The sequence below is a fragment of the Lissotriton vulgaris genome, chromosome 8, assembly GCF_964263255.1.
Source record: "Lissotriton vulgaris chromosome 8, aLisVul1.2, whole genome shotgun sequence".
In the NCBI taxonomy this organism is placed as follows: Eukaryota; Metazoa; Chordata; class Amphibia; order Caudata; family Salamandridae; genus Lissotriton; species Lissotriton vulgaris.
This window is the reverse complement of record NC_141696.1, coordinates 1002408113-1002425400: the sequence shown is the minus strand read 5'-3', so window position 1 is coordinate 1002425400 and position 17288 is coordinate 1002408113. Positions and strand designations below refer to the sequence as shown.

General features: G+C 48.2%; 1 protein-coding gene across 1 annotated transcript in view; it reads left to right on the top strand.

Moving 5' to 3' along the window:
* The first annotated feature begins 852 nt into the window (after nucleotides 1–852).
* Nucleotides 853–17288, top strand: part of BORA (BORA aurora kinase A activator) — a 338798-nt gene continuing 322362 nt past the window's right edge. The window contains exon 1 of the mRNA XM_086934892.1: nucleotides 853–1006. The gene's annotated coding sequence lies outside the window, so the exon portion shown is untranslated. The remainder of the gene's footprint in view (nucleotides 1007–17288) is intronic.

Below are 17288 nucleotides of genomic sequence, written 5' to 3'. Positions count from 1 at the left end.
ATTGACTACATAAAACTAGTAGATATCTATCTGGTTTACTAGCCATATTTGTGAATACAAATCAAACTGGGTAGTTTAGTTTAACTCAAATGGGAATATCATAAATGTATATGTTCGGAACATGCATTTATTAGAAATATTTGGCCATCTCGCCAATTTTCTTATTTTCGAGTCTGGAGAGGCACTAGGAAAACTGTGCTTCTAGCATGGCAACCCCACATTGGACACACCACTCATAAAAATGTCATGTTAGACTGACGATTGCCTGCATTTCTCCGAATGATCCCTAGATTGCAGTAACTCTGTTCTGACTATTAGTATGCGAACCTGGGTTTGTATATATGATAATGACCTATCAAACAATTGCATGACTCTCCCTTTGTGTGACTGGAGTTAAATATACACACATCATCTGTATTTTTTTTATACACAGCTTGAGAAAAGCCAGAGATAAAAGTCAAGTTCGGTATTCTTATATTTCATTTTGAATCCAACAGAAATCTGACAAACGTACACGAGGGCACCATCGGCAATGTTACCATTCTAACATGGCTCCAATGTTCGCATCCGGCTCTGTCAAATACCGGCAATGGTTGGTAGGCACATTCACTGGCACTTCCAAGTACCTCACAGCAAAGTGGTGCCTAGCTCTACGAGCGTGACGTTACAGGTTTAAGTTAACTCGAGGGTCTTCTACAGACAGGTATCCTTTACTTGTTCATAAAGCTGTGAACATTTGAATGTACCAGAATAGTTCCCCCGGAAGCAGCTTGTTTTCGAAACAGGGGAATAACTGAGCTGCTATTGGTCAAAACCTTTGAGTTTGAACATCTGATTGGTCAAAGGCCGGCCACTCAGTGCCTTGATTGGCATGGGGCGGAGCAGTCGAAAAAAGGTGGAAAAATTAAAACTGCATAAAACGACGTAAACTGAGAACATACGCTTTTGGATAATCGCAACTCAGAACATTGTGGATTTTGGAAAAGAGGCGCTTGTCCGGATTCTGGTGGGTTTGTTTTATCGCGCCGGAACTTGTGTTTGGCGTTGCCGCGCGCCGGGTTTGCTTTGGAGGGTTCGGTGAGGCTCACAGCTGTGTTCATAGCCAGGTCGACGGTTGTGACCTGCAGGCTGCAGCATGCGGTTCCCGGAAGTAGAACAGAGCATTTTTACACAGCATACTTGATAACCTTTCTAGAAACCCCCTTCGAACATGTTATAGAGAAAGGTGGAGTGTCGTTTTAGTTTGTTAACATAATATTGTTACAATGGATGTTTTGGGAACTCCCGTATTTGACCGCGGTGTATTAACTTTTAGGGTAAACAAAAATACATGACCGCTGTACTTCGGTATTGTTTATGTTAAGACCTGGTAAACGAGCATTAGCAAAGCCTGTTGGCCTGGCAGTTTTTTGGCTTTGTCACTGCTTGTTTTCTCGTGATTTTTGTAAACCATCACATTTGTGTGTGATAATGGGCCCTCGCTAATATAAAACAGGAGTAAAAGCAAAATTACTTTTTTGATGTTAAAAAGCTGGCATTGAGGGACCTGCTTTGGTTAATGATCTGCTCCTCGTGAAAGAGTATAATGCCATCGCTCACACAGTGAATTTAGCCCATGGCTGAAGAGGTCTGGCCCATGTTGTTTTTAGTGAAAGAATGACCCAATGACTGATAAATAAAGGAAGATGACTGGCTGAAAGTCTCTATAAATAATATAGACATATATCTATGTCATAAGGTCTTGGCCAGGCTTTTTCAAACCAGTAGTTAGTGAGCTACTGGTAGCTCTCCTGCTATAGTAGCTTTCCTATGTGCAACCCAGCCTACTAAATGAAAGCTTTTGCTTGGTTGTGTTTATTTACGTATACCAAAATAACAAAGTAAATATTCAAGGCTGAACTAAATGTATTGTGAGAATGTGGAGTACATGGTTGAATTCCTAAAGTATATTTAAAGTGGATAGTTAAGTAAAACACCATGTGCTGGAAAGAATTATTACTAATATTTTTACCTTGGTGTCAGGGGCTTTACGGCTGTATCTGGTACCTGTGTAGAAGCATTCCAGATTGCTAAGGTTATTGGACATTATTTCTGCCAATCCAGCATGATGCACTGAGGTAGTCCATGCTGGTAATCTTTCATATGGTGGGCAATAACTTAACGTGCAAAAATTATAGGTTATCCAGGCACACCAGCCCCAAAACTATGTCCTCGTAACCAGGTAACTTTGTTTGGGTGATCATGCAAAATCTTTTATTTACAACACAAGAAACTTACAGGATATATCGGGCTGTCCGCGCTATATGCAGTTGTGAGAGTCACAAAGCAAATACTCCGAGACAAGAGTATTTGAATCCACTTCTTTAATAACTTGAGTTCAAGTACAGTGTCAAGGTGCCCCAGCAAGAAACCTATCATACCTGTGCTCTGTCCTTTGATCTCATCGCATTCCACAGCTCGAGCAGGTCTCATGGATTGGAACTCAATGAGCGCACCAGCAGGCACGAGCTCCAAACACTTCCCCTTTGCTACAAAATAAAAAAACAGCCATAACAAAAACCCAAGTACTACACTGGTTTTGCAGAAAGGGGGTAACCCCATGTAGGAGTTGAACCTTTTTGGCTAAAGTTCCCTAAACCTTTTGCTTTCCTTCTAGACATTTTTTCTGACATGGTGTTGCCAACTTAGATGCTTTGGACACTTTGCCACTGCTAAACAGTGTCAAAGTGCAAATATAAAGTATAATGTTAATTGGTTGTCCATGATTGGTATGCTTCCCTTGCTAGTAAAGTCCCTAGTGAAGTGCACTGTGTGCCAGGGCTTGTAATGCAAATGCTACTAGTGGGCCTGCAGCACTTTTTGTACCACCCACACAAGTAGCCTTAAAAAGGCAACTCAGGAATGCCATGGCAGGGCCTGCACACAGTTTGTTAAACTGCCATGTTGTTCTGACAAGTGCACTTACTCACCAGACCTTACCCTTCCCTTTTTTATGCACCTCAGACTCCCCTAAGGTAGGTCTAGGGTACCCCCTGGACAGGGTGTAGTGATTGTGATCGGGTTCTTATATAGCGAGCGCGCTACCACTCCAAGGAGTATCTTGGCTTCAACTCCTAGTTGTCAGATATATGCTGAGAGATCGTGATGGGGAAAAATCAAACACCGAGAGGGTCATAGTAACGCTTTGTAACCTGATTCCGAAGAGAGGGTAGATCCAGGTTTTTAAGGCTTTCCTAAAGCCGAGTTCGGTTGTACTTTGACGCAGGGACATGGGAAGGTTATTCCAGGCTTTCGACCCGATGACTGCAAGGGATTTCCCTCCCTTGGTCGTTAGCCTAAATCTGGGGATGTGAAGCAGATTAGTTGTGGATGACCTAAGGGTTCGTTTCGGCTGGTAGGGTTTAAAATACTTCCTCAGGTACAGCGGGCCTTGTTTGTGGTAGGCTCTGTAGGTGATGGTAAGTACCTTAAAAAGGATGCGCTTAGACACCGGAAGCCAATGCAGTGCATCCAGTGCTGCCGATGCCGAGGACTTTCTGGGCAGTTTCAGGACAAGCCTGGCGGCTGCAAGCTGGACCATTTGCAGTCTGTGAAGGGCCGATTTATTTAGCCCTGCGTACAGACTGTTACAATAGTCCAGTCTGGAAGTTATGAGCGCTACAGCTACTGTCCGCCTGGCGCGCGGAAGGAGAAAATCGAAGAATTTCCTGAGGCTTTTAATAGTTCTAAAACAGGCCCCTGCTACTTCTTTGGCTTGTAGATTGAAAGACAGTGTTGTCGAACTTGATACCCAAGTTACGAGCAGCATTAATTGTCTTGGGAGGGGCTTCCACCAGTCCTGTGGTGAAAAACAGTTATTGAGGCCGAAAGGGACAATCTCCGTTTTTGCTAAATTACATTTTAAGTGATTTTGAGTCATCCACTCAAATGTTGCTGATAGACACTCTTTCCGCGTTTGTTCGGCATTAGTTTGGTTCTTATCGAGGGTCAACATCAATTGGGTGTCATCAGCGTAGGCAATTGTACTGATGTTAAAGGTGGAAATAAGTTCCAACAGGGGTACCATATAAAGGTTGAATAGGGTTGGGCTCAAGCTTGAGCCCTGCGGCACCCCAGAGGTCAGGAATTTTTCTCAGAATGGAAATTGCCTAGCATGACAACCTGCCGCCTCTGCTCCAGATAGTTCTTAAGCCATTCGAACACGGTTCCTGCTATGCCAGCATTAGTCAGGCGATGTAAAAGGATAGCATGGGACACCGTGTCGAAGGCTGCAGATAGATCTAATAGGATCAGGACAGCCATTTTGCCCTGACCCAAGGCAGCACAAATAGTTTCAGCTGATGATAGTAGAGCTGACTCGGTAGAATGGTGAGCCCTGAAACCAGCTTGACACAGATGTTATATATTATTACTTTCCATGTGTGCCATCAGTTGTTTATTGACAAGGGATTCAGTGATTTTACAGACTGCGGGGAGGAGGGAAATGGGGCGCAAGTTGGATAGTGTCGAGGGGTGCATGTGAAAGGTAGTGCATGTGAAAGGTAGGGCATGTACTAAGGTCTTTGCCCTGTCCTGACAGTGAAATAATCTCCATTTTGTTTTTCACTATTGAAAGGCCGTCTTGCCCGTAGGACTGAATGAGGAGGCTGTGTAATATCTTTTCAAGTCCATCTTCCCAAAGGCTTAAGATGGAAAGTTGAAGTTTAGTATGCCAGAACTCACAGTGTAATAACACATCTTTTTATGAAGGTGGTTTTTGCATTGCATGTTTAGAAGCCACTCTTTTAGAAGTGGCTGAGTTTTTGTGCTGTAACCTTTCTGTGTGTCTCTGCCTGGCTGTGGATTGACTGTCTGGATTTGAAAGCAATAGGATCTGGGGAATGTCTTGTCCCAGGGGAAGAGGTGAGACCACAACAGGCTGACCTGCATCTGGAGTGTAGGGGGGATCCTCTCCCTTCAAGCCTTGTTCAAGATCTAAAACACATCATTGCCCCTTACTGGACCACTATCATTAGCACCTCCTTTGCCACTGGTTGTGTCCACAACTCTGACAAATCACTCCCATTCTCCTTCTTTTTTTTTTTTTTTTTTTTTTTTTTAAATACTCTTTTTATTAATAAACAAAGCAACATCCGGTGAGCACATATAACGTAAAACACATGGGTCATTCCGGCCAATCACAGAATCAAAAACAAAATATACAATGCTAGGATCAAGGGGATTCCTGCAGTCTTATACTCGGTAACGGTGGTTCACAAATCTCTCCTCGGTGTGCATTCCAGGCTCCCCACACAATCTCCCACTTCCCCTGACATTCCCTGGCCACCAACACCAATTTTTAAAATTTATTTTTCCTGAACATTCACCAGTCAAGGTCTTCCGCCCACTGAGTGATTTGGGGCGGCTGGCTAGCTCCCCAGAGCTGGACGATGTTCCGCTTAGCCACCATATACGTCGGAGTAACCCACTGTTTCTGGTATACATTCAGGTCCGTAGGCTTCCAAACATTCAACAGACACCGCAGGGCTACCAGTGATATCTTCGCTCCCAAAATATCCCATAACGCCTCATGGATCTTAATCCAGTATGTTTGTATCACTACACAATGCCATAATATATGGATCAGGGTGCCAGATTCTCCACACTCTCTCCTACACTCCCTCCCCGTCCCATGCGTTCCAAGCCGAGGTCCAGTGATATATGATCTATGCAGTATCTTCAATTGCACAAGCCGGAGCCTCGTCGGAATAGCAACTACCTTAGGAGAGGAAACCGCCTCCACCCAGTCCTAGTCATCCATTTCTAACCCATCCATACACCACTGGGCTTTAATGCGCCCCAGTGGGCCCTCCATGTTGTTGATCAGCTTCTTGTATATCAAGGAGACAGTCTTTTCGGGAATATGCCTGTCAAGCACTCTGTCTTCAAGGGGAGACGACTCGGGGAGTACCAAGCCTCTGGGTACATGCGTAGTAAGAGCGTGCCACACCTGCAAATACCGAAAACGCTCATTGTTATGCAGACTATATGTTTTCTGGAGAGACTCGAATGGAAGCACTGCATCTTCCCTCAAACGTCCTTTATATTAGTGATACCAGTAGTGTCCCATTTATCAAAGCCCTTGGATTTCTATAGACTACCCAGCTTTTCGGAATTCAACAGGGTAGTAGCCAGTGTAAGTCTACCTTCCCAACCCAGACATCTATTAGCCGCATGCCACACTTGCACCGCATGCGCAGTCAGGCCAGTCAGTGCAAACTTCCCTGGTTTGGCATATAATGCTCTATCTAGCATTCCACCTGGTGCCTGACCTTGATCCATGATAAATCCCGGATTACCGGGAGGTCTGTAAATAATGTGGTTAACTGCAGCCAATTGTGAAGCCCAATAATATCTCCGCAAGTCCGTGAGACCAATCCCGCCGTCGGACCAAGGGAGAGTCAACTTAACAAACGCTATTCGGGCCCTACCGTCCCACAGGAGCTGCCTCTGGAGGGTTTCTATCTCTGGAAAAGAGGTTGCCGGCTCAGGATCCATAGAGTTCTGTAAGGCATGCAGAAACCGAGGAAGGGCCATAATCTTAAAGAGAGTGGCTCGACCAAGCATGGATAGCGAAAGAGCCTTCCAACGTTCCACGTCCTTTCTGTATCTGTCCAATGGGAGAGCGAGGTTATTAGTATACCGCATCTGCGGGTCCAGTGTGATGTAGATGCCCAAGTACTTAAAGCCTACTGTCTCAATCTGGATTGGATTTGACGCCGGGACCACCGGCGGATCGCCGACCAGGACAAAAAGCACTGACTTTGTCCAATTTATGGCCAGGCCCGAGTATCTGCCAAAAACAGCCAGGACATCTAAAAAATTGGCCAAGGAGACTCCGGGATTAGTAAGATAAAGCGAAACATCGTCCGCATACAGCGAGATCTTATCCTCCCAGTCAGACGTTCACCTTAAGCCCCCTATCGACCTATCCCAACGGACCCTGGCCGCCAGGAGCTCCATAGCGATCGCCAAAGGTAATGGAGACAACGGGCATCCCTGACTAGTGCCCCTCAGGGAGAAATCACTGGATCTGCAGTTATTTACCACCACTCTAGCCAAAGGGTGCACATACAATAGTCGTACCCAACTGATTAACTCTCTCCCAAAGCCCAGCTTTGCCTACACCGCTAATAAATACTGCCATTCCACCCTATCGAACACCATGGTGGCGTCGAGCGACGCCACCACAGTGGGTTCATGTATCCACGCGGAACCCTCCAGGACGCCATGGAGCCTTCGCAGATTCAACGCCGTATTACGACGCAGCATAAAGCCAGATTGATCAAGGTGATTAAGTCTCTGATTCACCCGGACCAGTCTGGTAGCAAGTAACTTCGCAAATATCTTGGGCTCCACATTGAGTAGCGAAATAGGCCTATAGGAAGAGCATTGTGTCCTAGGTTTACCCACTTTGTGTATCACTACTATGTTCGCTGCACGTTGATCATAGGGAAGACGGCCCATCTCCCTACTCTCCAGAAACATGGCTCGAATATGTGAGGCGATTCGGTTGGTGTTCAGTTTATACAGTTCAATCGTTATCCCATTAGGACCCGTTGCCTTGACGGATTTAAGTTGTCTTATGGCCTGCGCCACCTCGTCATCAGAAATTGGGGAGCCAAGATAGCTCCTATCCTCCTCCGACAGACTCAGCATCACAATGTCTCTGATCATGTCGCTGTTCTCCGCCTCAGAATATTCATTACCAGCAGCATAAGCCTTCTCATAATACCCAGAAAACTCATTTGCCACCGCCTGCGGATCTGTAATCAGTCGAGACTACCATCCCTCTAACTCTGGTACCAGCCGGGAGGTTCTTTCACCGTGTTCAAGCCAAGCAATTAGCTTGCCTGCCTTGTCGCCATGCTCGTATATGCGACTCTGGGCTGCACTATTATGTGCAATAGCCCTATCACGCACCAGGCTTTTATATTCCTCCTGCTGAAGTCTCAATTGGTGCAGCTCCGCAGCAGAGTGTGATACTGCCACTCTCTCTTCCAAGCGTACATCTACCTCTTTCTGCGTCACTTCTGCCTGATTCCTCTTCTTTTTCCCAGCCACCAAGGAGAGAACCTCCCCCCCCCCTCCCCCCCCCCCCCCCCCAACTAGCTACCGTTTTATGCGCTTCCCAGAGAGACTGCGCCGATTCAACTGAACCTACATTCTCTAGGAAGTAACAGTCAGATATTCAAAGCACCTCCTTCCTGATAGCAGGGTCTTTCAACTGCCAAGCACTAAGCGGGGCAATACTACCAATTGCGGGCCCGTCGGAGGCAAACTGTATTCACAGTGGGGAATGGTCAGATATCCCTCTGGCGAGGTGCTTGACCTCACGAACCATAGGCACCATTGCCGCAGGCAACAGGAGATGATCCAATCGCGACGAGCTACCGTGAGCTGCTGATACGTGCGTGTAGTGGAGCAGTGTTGGATTACACATGCACCAGCTATCGATCAATCCGAAGGTTCCTAAAAATTCTGAGCGCCATTTCTGCGATTGCGTGAGTACACGCGGCGGACTACAGTCAATCTTCCCGTCCAGCCAGGCATTGAGGTCGCCCCCTATCACTAAGCTACCCAGGGGCAAGGCAAGAAAAACACAGCCAAGATCTCAAAATGCGTCGGGTTGGAGACCCGGAGGGACGTGTACCGACAACAGAGTGACCATTTTAACCCCCACAAGCCCTGAGACTCCCGTGTACCTACCCCTCTGATCCAAACATGTATTCTGCACTGTCAGGGGTATGGAGTTTTTAATCAGGATCCCGACCCCCCCTGGATCCAGATGTAAACCCAGCGTGCGCCACCAGCTTATATCCCCTTTTTGTGGAGGATCATACATTTGTTACCCACCAGGTGTCTCCTGCAACAACACTACATCCGGGGAGTGTCTCCTAATAAGCTGGCTAACCATCCCCTCTTGATCTTGTTTCCCAGTCCATTTACATTCCAGCTCAACACTTTCATCCCTGATCCTCGACTACTCTGCACCATTTGACCCGCTCCTTAAGAGCCGCACAACAACATATTCACCTGACACAAAAAAAAATGACTACAACAAAAGAGAATTCCACAACCACAATAACACACAAACAATCCCCACCCAATGCCCTGCACCCCTGCTCTCGGCATTCGCCAACCCCCAACTCGCAGTGTGCCTGTCGCCCCATGGTCTAACTAACCAACTATCTAAATGTAGATTATTGGAGGAGTTCAGAGCTCCGTGGCCCTGCCCCCACCCATGTAATGATATATTGCGCCTACTGTTACATAGAGTTCGAAGAGGCAGTCTCGTGTAAACGGCACTCGGGGCGCCCCACCAGCCACCTCACTAGTCCATGTAGCTCAACATCGAAGACTCTTCCTGCTGTGTGTCCTGGCCATCATCCCCCCCTTCTCCCTGAGGGCAAAAACTGTCCAACCAGTCCGACGCAATCGCTGGGTCATCAAAGAACCAAACCTTCCCCTCTGTCTCAATCCGTAGTTTAGCAGGAAACAACATAGCATATTTCCATCCTCGGTCTCTGAGCCGCCGCTTGACCCCAAGAAAACTCTGCCTCTGCTTCTGGACAGCTTGATGAAAGTCCGGGAAGAAGTTAAGGGTGGAGTTCTCGTACTTCAGGGGACCCCCCCCGTCCTGGATGCCTGCAGGATAGCGTCTCTAATTGAACACCCCACCGATCATCGGGCGCAGCGGGGCCCCTGGCTTCGGTCTTCCACCCGGAATCCTGTGTGCACGTTCCACAGTAAAGTAATTCCCCAACCCCTTCGGTTTCTGGTGCTTAAGGCTAATGTCCTCCACAAACATCAGGGGTCGATCCTTCCGCCTTCTCCGGAACTCCAAAGATTCGTATGTTATTTCTCCGGGCCCGCCCTTCGTACTCATCCAGTTTGCGATGCATCTGTGCGCGGACGTCCTAAGATCTCGAACCTCCTGCTGCGCTACGTCGTCCGTCAAGCTCGCGGTTTTGATGTCTAGCGATTTGACCTTCTCGCTAGTTTTGGGGAGATCAGCGCGATCAGGTTTACCTCAATGGTCACTGTATCCAACTTAAGGTGTAGGGTCATCATTTGCTGCCCCAAAGAAGTTATGAGGCTGAATGGGACATCTGCGTTTGGAGTAATCTGAGAAGAAGTCCCTGCATAGGTCTGTGCCTAGCCTGTACAATGCTGGCTTCGCTCCCTGTGGTGTGTCTGATCACCGGGCCCTCACCTAACAAAGGGGAAGAAGAACCCTGTCAACGGTGTGCTCCAAAACCCCCCCAGAACCAGTTGGGACTGGTTTCCCCCAAAGCCCTGTGCTGCAGACAAAGACAATATGTGTATGAATACAGGGACTGGGACCCGATGAAATGTGCTTGTGCTTACTTTGGCTGGGGGGAAGATACTCTGCCAGGAGGAACCACGTTGGGCCCAGCTTCTTGGGGGTCATTGCATGCTGGCCTGCCTGGCTGTACCCTGCTGGGGTGTCACCAGCCCCAAGGGCTTTTAATTCCTGCCTGCTTTACCCCAGGAACTTTGGGAGGCTTAGCACCTCAAGCGCTATATTTAGTTTACTGGAGCCCCAGAAGGGAGGACTCCAAGACTGCCAAGAGAGGAAAGTGATCTGCTGAGAGCACGGGCTGAGCACTTTTTAGGTTGAGCCTAGAGTAGCGCATGCGCTACTGCTGGACTTTTAGAAAGGGAGTTTTCAAAGTTCTACCCCACGCTTTGCCTGGATTAGCGCTTGCGTTCACGTGCGTAACCGCCAGCCAAAGCGCCCGATCAGGCGCCATCTGTCTCTCCTCTCTGAACGCTCCTACCCCACTGCGTCTTGCTTTAATTTGTGCTGCTTTCACTTTTGCCCCATATCAAACTGAACATTGATGACTGCCGAGACTCGCTCAGGCTTTCGACCGGCTTCAACTTTGCAGGTACTTTCTTTCTCAGCATATGCTTTTTTATGTCCCACAATGGTTCTGAAGTCCCCTGTCCCTTTAGGTAGGTGAATTTGCGAACTCCGATCGTGTTTATTTTAATTAAAACTCGTTCTTCACCTGCTGCGCTGCAAGTATTCATGCTTTTGCTGATGGTAGTGCAGGTCGGCTGCTTTGATTCCTGCAACGTTCGATGTTACCCTACCGGGCAGCTCAGGTTTATCATGCCGCTCAGTCAGCCACTCGTCACCGACTCGGGCGCTGGACATCAGCAGCACAGTATCTGCAGCAGCCTGGGATGTCTGCACTGGTTTAGGACATGTGCCCTGATTGGAGTACATTACCAATACTTGAAGTTGCGCAAATGCCATAGTTGCTACACTAGTTCGACTTCCAGTTCCTTTCCTCATTTCATCGATAATTGTGATGTGCCACCCCTTTGTTGCAAACATTTAGTCAGTGCTTCACAGATTGGTCGACTTCGTTCGCAGCTCAGAGTATGAATTTTCAACGTCTTGAGCATAGTAAAAAAAAGTTCACCATTTGCATTTAATTAGCTGTTTCTGTAGTGCTTTCCGTGGCGTCCCCACTTCTTCACACCCATCGAGGGCTTTTCCAAAATGTAACTGTATGCTGTATAGATAGTATGCGCGGGAACAACACATTTGCACACACATTTGCATGTGAAGAATCATGTGCAGTACCTTTGTATATAAGAATCTGTGTAGATCGGAAAAAAACAGTGCGTAGGGTGGCTGCTTGGGGGCAAGAGGAGTGGGCAGGGTCCAGTGTGTAAATAGCCTCTGTCCACTTTCCGGGACTCGTGTTACAGACCGGTGCAAAACCGCCCCCTGCTGAAGTATCACTCGTGACCTGCGGCCCCCCTTTTTTCTCTTTCTAGTCCTCCGACTCCAAAGATGCCACCACTTCCCTCTCTCTGTCTTCAGAGCCCCCACCCCCTCCGCCACTCGCACTTTTTGTCCCACTGTGCTGTCCTCTCTATCCTGAAAGTCTCTTTGAGTGACTGGGTTGGGTCCTTCACATACTGAGGGTTCAGGTTTCGCTGCGGCTCAGCTCTGTTCCCAGATACTCCATAATACCTCTAACCTTCGGTGCCGTTTGATCAGCCCCACTTACATATAATTGCTAATTATACTTATTTTATAGCGAGTGCATAACCTACATCACATTAATATACTCAGTAGTACTTTTTTTTTTATCGACCTCAAGAAAAATTAAAGATTGGGTCAGCCCTAGTTGAATTTGGTTATACATAGATAGCAGTAGCGGCTTAACAGGTTGTGTGCAATGCCTTATTCTCAACACCTCAGTAATCTTCCATGTGATTACATCCTGACTTGGCCCAGTCTCCTCATCTATCTTTGCCTTAGCCATCTGTCCTTATACCGGCGACGTCGACGCTCGGCGTCCTCTGTCACCAGACTCCTGAGATATCCCATTCTCCTCACTCACCTTTACCTGTCGCCCCTTGCTATAACATTCTCCCCCCCCCCCCCCCCCCACATGAGAGTTCCTCACTCCACTGCTCTTCTTCCCTATCCTCCGGAGGTGGCCCCGTCTCACCCCCTCTGCCCGCAGCTCTGCGGAGATAGCTCCATCCATCCTCGGCCCCTCTCTTTCCCGTGAGATGTCTCCACCTCCGGCCTTCTCTGAGCTCTCCAGGAAGAGCAGGGGTAAAAAACAAGCACTGGCGTTGCCAATAGGTTTCACATTTGGAAAGTTGGAGCTATTGGTTTTGTAAATGACATTTTATATTTATATATTGTTATTGACAATGCCAAGAACGATATATAAATATAAAATGTCATTTACCAAAACCAATAGCTCCAACTTTCCCAATGCGAAACCTATTGGCAACGCCAGTGCTTGTTTTTTATATCTTTATAGCGCGGGTGCCGAACGCAGATGCAATGCAAAAGGTATCGTATTTGCGAATGTTTAAGCTATTGGCATTGTAAATGACAATGCCTTTTATTTATCTGTTTTAAAAACAACACATAAATAAAGGGCTTTGTCATTTCCAATGTCAATAGCTCAAACTCTCGTAAATGTGAGACCTATTGCATTACAAATGCTTGTTGGAGGAAGAGGCTGACATTGTCCCGAGTCACTTGATGTCCATATTATGTGCCTGAATGGGTCGGATTCTAAGTTCAGCGTAATACAAATTACCAGTGAGCATAGTAACCAGAGCATTATATCTTCCAACACTCAGGCTAGAAGAGGGAATCTTTATTTTCCAAAAGCCTTGCCTGTCAGGCCTCTGTCAGCGGCGTCCTCTCCTTTCTGTGGCTTAGCGGGAATGTGTTGTGTTGGGGAGCCCTGGCAGCTCTACAAAGGAACAGCCCTGTTTCGCAAATGGCCCTTGTTTTGTGCCTGCAAAGACCGAGGCTGTGTTTGCTTATGACAATGGGTGGCTTGTCTGGGGTCTTATTTTGGTTTCATCCTGGGAGAATACAGCCTGCTGCGTACTCTGTGATAGCAGGATGTGTGTTGCAACTAAGAGGACATTGGTGAAAAAATGCTTCAGACGACAAAATACGTGTTAAACCCTTGTATACCTTAACAGCAAACGGCAGGCAGCCCTTCCCTCAAAGCAATCTTTTAGAAAGGCCCTTAAGACGTGGCTATTTGCCATAGCCTATCCTTAGCTCGGGTTTTGCCTTTTTTGATTTTCTTTGTTAGGCGCCTTAATGCCTACGGGCTTAGTTGCGCGATGTAAATTTTAATTCAATTTCCATATGACTATCCTTCCAAACAAGTAACAAACGGGCCAGTGAGGGGATGCAAGAGAGAAGGCAGGCGCTGGAGAGGGAGGGGGTGGGCTACCCATATGGAGAGGGAGGGGGTGGGCTGCCTGCTGGGCTGCCTCTGATGATCTAATGCGAGTCACGGAAGGCAGGCGCTGGAGAGGGAGGGGGTGGGCAACTCGAACGATCATATGGCTGGGAGAAGCTGTGTGAGGGAGGCTGGGCTGGCTGGGCTCGTTCACGAGAGGCTTGTGGTCACGTGATTCTCGTGGTGACTCACATGCACTGAGAAGAAACTGCAGTGGTTTGACTAGTCGATCGAGCACTTGAATTTTCGCCTATTACATTCGCATGCGAATGATAATAGGCGAAACCTAAAAAGCCTGCACGCTCGCCGCTGACTCCAGTCCCAGCGTCTCTCTAATCACATCTGTTGCTGCTGCCAGCCTGTGGATGGGGGTGGGGGAGGCTAGGGCAGCCTGTAGGGGAGGTGTGAAAGCCTCAGCAAAGGTGCAGGGTAAGGAACATACCTGGGACCACCCCCCTCGCCTCTGACACTGTCTGTCCACTCCACAGCTTCAAGCACAAAAACCCCGGGTACATTAGAGAGAGAGGGAGGGAGGGAGGGAGGTCGCAGGTGAGGCTCAGCCGTGATAGTGCATTTCCTGCTTATATGTACTACAGGTGTATGCATGTGGTATTTCTGTTGCTCGGACCTAGCCGAGAGGCACTGGAGAGAACAGACTCACAGGTAAGCATAAAGTCAACGGTAAGAGAAGATGAACCTGGTTTGTGGATTATTTTTGTTTTTTTAGCACAAATGTTATTGCATTTTCAAAAACATACATTGTACATCAATCAGTCATTGTCAGTGTCCTCAATAAAGGAAACTTGTTTCAAGGTCACGTTAGGAATAAAAATTGTGATAATAAGAAGTTACACAGTCTGGATACAGATGCAATGAACGTCCCAAAACCTCTCCCACCCGCATCCCTTGTTAACTAAGAGTCCCCTATTGTGCTTTCTAGATAAGTTGGGGGGGGGGGGGGGGCGGGGGGGAGGGGGTTAGTGTGTGCGAGAAATTATCGGTATATGGTGCCCACCCTTGCAGGCCTCTTGAATCTGAAGAGGAGTTGTGCTGTGCGGACCAGGGATATACGCAGGCCGCTATATTTTTCCTGTCTGAAGGCTTCACTTTCAGCAAGTCTCCAGTGTTGCACCTCATCCCGTCATATCAGTGCCATGTTTGTGAACAGAGTCACTAACTTGGAGCTCCTGGGTCTGTCTAGAGGGCAATCCCAGCATACACTGTGTAGGGCTATCCCATTGGTGCAGTTCCACCAGTGTTGCTGTGATTCCTTCCCAGTAACTGGACGCTCTGGGGCGAGCCCACCACAAGTGCAGCAAGTCGGCCTCTTGGGCTTGGCAACGGGGACGCTGTGAGGATGCAGAAGGAAACATTCGATGGAGTCTGTGGTGTCAAGTCTGAACAAGCAGTTGGCATAGCCAATAGGTCTCGCCTTTGGGACCTTATAATTATTTAGTTATGCAGTACAATATCCTTACTGCAACATTAACTATTGCATGGCTAAACACTTATAAGGTCCCAAAGGTGAGACCTATTCGCTATGCCAATGCTTGTTGCTCCTTGCCCCCAGTGTGTACCTAGCGCTGTGCCAGTGTGCCAGGAGTGCGTGGTGGGCATTCTTTTGGTCTGTTTTCCTTGGAGCCCTAAGCGGGGACTCCTGCCTTCCAGCGCTTGTGATTTCCCTGCTCGTGCTAGGTGAGAAGGTGCCGCAGGAACAGCGAAGACTTCACCTGAGAAGAACGGCTGGCCAGGAAGCCAGGCTGCTTCCTGGTTGTGGATGGGCCTGGCCGAAGGAAACCAGGCCGAAGCGGCAGGCAGGCAACTCCGTGCCTGATCCAAGGCGGGGCTCATAGTGAGAGAAGGGAGAGCCCTTGCATCTTTCCCGAGTCTGTTGTGGGCTCTTTTGCAATTTTTTGTCTAGAGCCCAAGGAAGGGGTCTCCAACTACGAGATACTGCCGCCGAAGGTCCACAAAGGAAGAGTGGAGGGCGCGTTGTCTTCCTGAGCCCAAGGAGTTGACTCTGTTCCCCCCACCATTACGGCGGGTGCGGGAGTTGTGGCCAGAAGTCAGGCAGATTTGCCTGGTGGTGTGAGTGGTTAGCGGGAAGCCCGATCCGGAGTCTGAGCCTTGCGGGCTCCTGGTGCAGCCAGAGAAAAGACCGGAGTATCGTGGGCTCCCTTCTGCACTTTTCCGCCTTTCGAGGTAGCAGTCCGTCTCCTGTTGAGGTGACCGCAGAGACCAGAAAGGCTCGGAGCATTTCTGAGCCAACACTGGTAGGAGAGCACTGGGTGAGCCCTCGACGGAGGTTCCCCAAGTCCAGATCTTATTCCTCTCACGCTTCACTTACTGCAAACGCCGAGGGCACCACTTTAGCCACATAGAGCAGCCCCCGAGTGGTAGTGGGCAGCTGCCCTTGCAGTATTCACTCATTGTGGGTGCTTTAAGTTTGGGGGCATAAATTGCTGTTCGCATCTGCACCCCTGGATCGTGGGCAGCTGCCTGAGGGACACACACTGGCCCAAGCCCCCACTTGTGTAAAGGGGCTGTGCGAGGCAACCCCAGGACGGTGCCCCACTTGGGAACCCAGACGTGGGAACAGTGACACAAAGGGAGGGGATTTGGACCTCCAATAAAATTGAGGCATGATGTTTGCACCTTACTGAGAGTACTATGGTGCACTGCTGATGAATGACTTGTATGCATAGCGCTTTATGCTATTGTGGTAATGTGAGCCCCCCGAAAGGAGGTACGGTGACATGCTGATGCCTAACGTGATTTCCGCACAATGTGTTTATGCTATGCCTAATGCTAATGTGGTATAATGCTGAGGTCATTATTGTGCCAGTAGTTACTGGTGGTGGTTTACATTTACTACTTGTGCTTGTGATGGTTTTGACTGTGGCCCGATTGGCCCGGTCCTGTATGTAATCCCCTGTGAATATTGCCGGTGCCAGTTGGCACAGTGTAAATGTGATTGTTTCTAATGTGTTTATGATAATACAAAGGCTATTTTTGCTATAACCTTGTGTGGAGTTTCTTTTGTGGTGTGCCTAGTGTGTTGCTGTGAGTGTGTTGTGCAAACGCTTTACACGTTGCTTCCGGGATAAGCCTGACTGCTCGTGCCAAGCTACCAAGGTGGCGAGCAGGGGTTTTCCTCTGCGTGTAACTCCCATGCCCTGACTAGAGTGGTGGTTTCTGCCTGGCTTAGGCACGAGCCCTAGCCAACCAGAAATCCAATTTCTAACAATGATGCCTTTAAAAGAATGATAGATGTTAGACTTTTTTCCAGAAAGAAGGTGAACAGTGTGTCTTATGGCTCTTCTGGCGGCAGAAGACCCAGACGTAATTGTTCGGCATTGGAAAACCACTTCGCAGTTGTGAATAATTCCCGTGAAAAGTTTCGCATTGAAATAACATGCTTCCCATTGCACTATGAATTGGCCTTTGTACTTTGCAAATGTGTGGATTTAC